Source organism: Quercus robur, chromosome 3 (assembly GCF_932294415.1).
Source record: "Quercus robur chromosome 3, dhQueRobu3.1, whole genome shotgun sequence".
Classification (NCBI taxonomy): domain Eukaryota; kingdom Viridiplantae; phylum Streptophyta; class Magnoliopsida; order Fagales; family Fagaceae; genus Quercus; species Quercus robur.
In genome coordinates this window covers 32,834,217-32,840,224 of record NC_065536.1, presented here as the reverse complement: position 1 = coordinate 32,840,224, position 6,008 = coordinate 32,834,217, and the positions used below count along the sequence as shown (strand labels likewise).

Here is a 6,008-nt window from a genome sequence, read left to right as displayed (position 1 = left end):
CTATTGCAGATGACCCCAGACGAGGTGATGTGCAAGGCATTCCCAACAACACTGAAAGGAGCAGCCAGAGTATGGTTCAGCAAGATACCCCCAGGAACTATTGTAGATTTTGAACAACTTAACAAGGGTTTTGTTTGTCATTTCATTGGGGGGCAAAGACACAAAAAGCCAACTGGCCATCTTCTCAAAATTCAATAAGCAGAAGGAGAATCACTAAGATAGTACATTACCTGATTCAATAAGGAGCTATTGCAGGTAGACGAAGTTGAAGATCAAGTCATCCTAACAACTTTCCAAGCAGGGTTGCTGCCTAGGGATTTCTTCTTCTCAATCACTAAAAGTCCACCAAAAACAGTCGCGGAGTTGCTTCGAAAAGCTTAGAAGTACATGAATACAGAAGATGCGGTGCTTGCAAAAGAAATGAAAGGAAAAAGGAAGAGAGATGAAGGAACAAGCAGTAATCACGATAAGAAGAAAGAGATGCGAAGTGTTGGGCAGAGCACAGGGAAAAAGAATGAAATTCCGGACAGGAAGCCAAAATTCACTAACTTTACTCCTCTAATAATGCCAATTGAGCAGCTCCTTATGTAGATAAGGGATGATCCCTCCTTGCAATGGCCGAAACTAATCAGTTCTCCAGTAGAAAAAAGAGACAAGAGCAAGTAATGTAGGTTCCATCAGGACCATGGGTATTGCACCGACGAGTGTAGACATTTGAAAGATCAGGTGGGGACTTTAATTTGGCAAGAAGAGTTACAGAAGTATGTCAGGAAAATGGAGCCCTACAGATACCAACGGAAGGACGATAAAGATAGAAATCAAGAAACAAGAGATAGCAAACCTCTTGCAGGAGAGATAAAGACGATCTCGAGAGGATTAATGGCAGGTAGAACGCTGAAGTCCCTAAAAATGGCCCATGAAAGAGAAAAAAATAGTGTCCATTCATGGCTCCCTCCAGTGAAGATGCCAAGGAATGACGAACTTGATATAATTTTCTTAGAGAGAGATGGTCGCGGCATCAGGCAACCCCATGATGATTCACCGGTAATTATGCTCAGAGTAGAAGAATTCAACATCCATCAGGTGCTCATTGACAACGGAAGCTCAGCAAATATCATCTACTTGCCTACGTTTCAGCAGATGAAACTGGATAAGAAAAGGATTAGGCCTTTCACCTCGTCTCTGGTAAGCTTCACAAGGGATAGAATCGTCCCTAGGGGAATCGTCATTCTAACTGTGATTGTAGGCACTTACCTAGCATAGGTCACTAAGGAAATTGATTTCCATATAGTTGATTACCCTTCAACATACAATATTATCTTGGGAAGACCTGCACTCAACAGGCTAAGAGCAGCAACGTCAACATATTACTTGAATGTGAAGTTTCCAACAACCCATGGAGTAGGAGAAATCAGAGGAGACCAAGTTCTGGCAAGAGAGTGCTACCAAGTTGCCTTAGCATCTGAGGAGAACCACACGTGGGTGATCAATGAACCAGAGCCCATCCTCGAAATGTCAAAAACACCACAAGAAGTTGAGATCATCCTAGGAGATTCAACGAAGGTATTGAAGATAGGATTAACACTCCCAACTCTAGAGAAAGAGAAGATGATTTCCTTCTTAAGGGCAAACCAAGATGTTTTCGCACAGAAACATGAGGATATGCCCAAAATTGATAGGAAGATCATACAGCATCGTCTTAACATGGGCATGAGCAAGAGCAGTAAAGAGAGCCTTCAACAGTGATCAAATCATTGTAAATCTGCTTCGTCTTTGAGCTTCAACAGTGATCAAATCTAATGTTTTTGGGTCACTTTGGGTGGCTTAGGCTTCACCACTTTAGGCTTGAGATCATTTTCAAAATCAAAATCTCTCTTCTTCTTACATCTAAAACAAGATCTCTCTCTCTCTCTCTCTCTCTCTTATTTATTTATTTACTTTTAACACAACATTGAAGTTTTTGTGAAGAACCGCTTAAAATTGGTTTAATCATACCAGTTTTCGGTTTTGTCGGTTGAACCAGCAGTTTCCAGTTTTTTGCGATTTTCCTCTCATTTTTGGTTTTTATTAATATTCGGACCGGATTAAGGTTTGGTTCCTGGTTGAAATGGTTGAATTGGCCAATCCGGTCTGGTTTTTAAAACTATGATTCCAACTGTAACATAACATCAATAGGTCCACAATAATATATATAAAGAGTGCATACCATATATAAATCCCCAAAAGCACTTAGTTCATTACAACATAAAAACATATTTTGCCACGCACTAAAAACATAACCAATACCATTGTATCCAAAACATGTGGCACAGTACCAAACAAACCCGATACATAATAACAAAACAAAGCAAACTCAACACAAACAAACCCAATTTAATGCCACTATTTCAACACAAGCATTCCTGCCTAGTATCCATTCCCAATCAACTCCATCCAAGATCTTCTCCTTTTCGGATTTATGGAAATAAAAACAGTCCTAGACTTGGTATTAAAGAGTTCCTTTAGAACCTTGTAGTGGGTGAAATTATCTAAGTGATCATATGAGTTGAGCACTTCAACAGCTTTGTCAATGGAAAACCTATCATTCCCCACAAAAGACTCACCGGTGTTTACAAATGTTGTTTGCTTTCGACTCTCATTAGCCAGGAGCCTTGCCTCGGTATTAAAGAGTTCCTTTAGACCTTGTAGTGAGTCAAATTATCTAAGTGATCATATAAGTTGAGCACTTCAACAAGTTTGTTAGTGAGAAACCTATCATCCCCCACAAAAGACTCACCGGTGTTCACAAATGTTTGCTTTCGACTCTCATTAGCTAGGAGTCTTGCCTTTTGACATTTCCATGAAGCCTTTGATAGCCTTAGTCATCTCACTGAGAGTCTCTCTTTTCTTCTTCTTTCCCTTGGACTGCTCTGGGTAGGCTACATGCTTGTCAGCATGCTTGTTTTGCTTCTCAACTGGTGTGGGCAGCTCCTCTATGTCATCTCTACTATCAACATCCAACTGCGCATGTACTCCAGCAGATACAAAATCCCTCATCTAGCTCTCGTTCTTCATCACTATTTGGGGCTGGTTGGGCTGATAAAATTTGAAGGAATCTAGTTGCAGTGCTTGTGTTGAAAAGTTTTCCCAAAAAAGTCATAGTGATCAAGGCCCTTATCATTTTTTTTTTGAAATTCCTTTCATTTAAGGTTGGCCTATCAACAAGCATAAATAGCGAGTTAAACACATAATACTTATCTAAGTAGACAAGAATTCAACATTAAAATTATTGTGTACACATATAACACTTACGACAATTGCGTTTGCCTAAGCCTCTTCACTTCCTATCACTTTCTTTGTATGAGAATCCCAAACCATCCCTGAACGTCCTATTAGCTCAGAAAATACACGATGTCTAACCTTCAGCATTTGAAATTTCTGCCTTAGTTGGTCTTTATGGTAGTTTTTATTACCATGTCGGTTAAACTGTTTTTGAATAAAACTCCAAAGACCTTTCTTAAACACTCCTTTTGACATGTTCTCTTCAAGTTTTCCTTCAACCAACACATCAATGCTTCTCAATAGGGGGAGGTTATGATTTCCTATCTTCAATGTCGCTTGATGCATTAGCCTCTAATGGCATAAAAGTTCCACATACTTAACCAATATCCAATTGTATACCTCTAAAATATTCCCAATTATTCGAATATTTTAACACAAAATAATTCCCATATAAACTATATCAGAGATTTATATATTGGTTCTAGTTCATGGATGAATTTTGAGAATCAAGCATAATGTGCCGAAGTGTGAAATATGAGATTAAAGGTTCATTATCGAATGGTCCTTTTAGTTTTATTCAAATTAAACTATTAATATATATATACACACACATTTTTGTGAGCTACATAACTATGTCAGTTTGATTGTAATTAATTTTTTGTTGGTCTCTTTTAGAGTTATTTATTTATTTATTAATGAATTTAGTATATAGAGAAAGACAAAATATACTAGAAGTTGGGAGCCTTTTGTTTTACTCATAGTAGCCTGTTAATTAGTAAACATACATTAAAAAAATAAACATGTAAAATTTGTACATAACAAAAGATCAAGGATAATTCCAATATGTAAAATTCATACATTATAAAAGAAAACAGAAACCTGTATAGGAATAACAATAGAGGAACACCGCAAAATATTCTAGAAGCATATATCACTTTTTTTTTATACTCATAGTAGCTTGTTAAAACATAAACATACATTAAAAAAAACATGTAAAATTCGTACATAACAAAAGGGTAGAGTAAGGCTAATTTGAAGATGTAAGATTTAAACATAATATATATATATATAAAACCTATACATGAACAACAAAAGCGGAAGACAAAAATATACTAGAATCATGTAATTTTTTTTATACTCATTCTAGCCCGTTAAGTGTTAACTAATAAACATACATAACCAAAAAAAATCATATATAACAAAATAAAACAAAAAATCTAGTCGGGAACAAGAAGTATAGTTCACTAGCAATCCATAAAACCCAAAAAATTTTAATACAACACCCATTAAATTGTAGAGAAATTCAAATAAACACATAAATATTGAACACTATTATAAACTACTTAAACCCCAATGAAAAAGTTGAAGAGAGAAACAACTCACAGTGACTGTGTCAAGCAGAATTGAGGCTGACGAAGATGTTGTATCTGATTCCAATATAATAAGTTGTGGCTGAGGGATTATAAGGATTAATGAGGTTTATAGAAGCAATTGAGGGGAAGATTTGGATTTATGTGATTTGAGAGAAAGTAAGGATGAATTTGAAAGAAAGCTGGGAAGGATTTGTGATAGATTTGAAGTAGAAATTGAATTTGAAGATTTATAATGAGAACGAGTCATTGGTAGATAGGGAAGGTTCTAGTAGGCGTGAAAGCAATGGGAGGAAAAAGAAAGAGAAAAAGAAGGCTGGAGGCATGAGGGAGAAAGAGAAGGAAGCTGAGTCCAAAAAGTGTCTGTTACGTGTAGTCTTATCAAGTGAGACCTACATTTTTTAACATATTCACAAAAATGCCATTAAGCAATATTATTTGAAAACTAAAAACTGGTATGGTTGAGTTCTCTAAATAGAGTGTTCAAATACTCTAAAATGAAAATCGTAACTCAAACACTCTTACTAAACACATTTTTTTGTAGGCCCATAGTTTTCTGTGTTTAAACACTGAAAACTTTTGTTTGAAATCACTTACCAAACAGGCCCTATGTAACACAAGGGTAGCAAGTATATCCTTACATCATTTAAAGGTAGTAGGCATAGAGTATCAACCATGTTTATCATAGCTACATTCACATATCCATCATCATGTATATTATATTCAACCAGCGAACAAGTTTGTCATGTTAAGCATGTATATTCATACTCATATGCATGTACATGCCATCACTTACCTCGCTGCATCATAGCACCACACCACTTATACATCAATGCATGTTCATGTGTTCATCTAAGCCTAAACCCTAATCATGTGATTTAACTAAGAAAACAAATAAAACTTGTTATCCTACTGAATTTTGACCTAATCATGCATAAACTGACTCAAACAAAACCTAATAATGTATTTAAACTAAGAAAATGGAAAGAAAGCAGGTGAACAAACAATTATGGAATTCTAGGTTAACCATGCATGCGCATGCATAAGCAATATGTGTGCGCAGGGTCATGGAGCATACGTACGCATCCCTACCTAGAAATGTAGTAGGCAACAAAGAAACTACATCCTATCTAACATATCATGCTTCTAAACTATTGAAGCTATAAACTTAAGCAACAAAATAAATGATTAAAGTAACAAAAAAAGGAATAGAACCACCTAAATGAGAGATTAGGTTAGACCTTGATGTAGAACAGACTGTCATGGCCTTCCTGGCTTCTCATGCACACTTGAAATCAATGCCGCAAGGCAAAAAGGCACTAATAGAAATCATGGGTCTCGGAGTCAGAATCGCTTGAATTTTGGTAGGCTGAAGTG

At 36.3% G+C, this 6,008-nt stretch overlaps 1 long non-coding RNA gene across 1 annotated transcript; it reads right to left on the bottom strand.

The window, feature by feature from the left end:
• Positions 1 to 2,188: 2,188 nt before the first annotated feature.
• Positions 2,189 to 4,961, bottom strand: LOC126717829 (uncharacterized). Its single transcript, XR_007652756.1, has 2 exons — positions 4,645 to 4,961; positions 2,189 to 3,194 (listed from the first exon to the last, which is right to left on the bottom strand). It is a non-coding gene; the product is annotated as an uncharacterized LOC126717829 (long non-coding RNA).
• Positions 4,962 to 6,008: the final 1,047 nt, after the last annotated feature.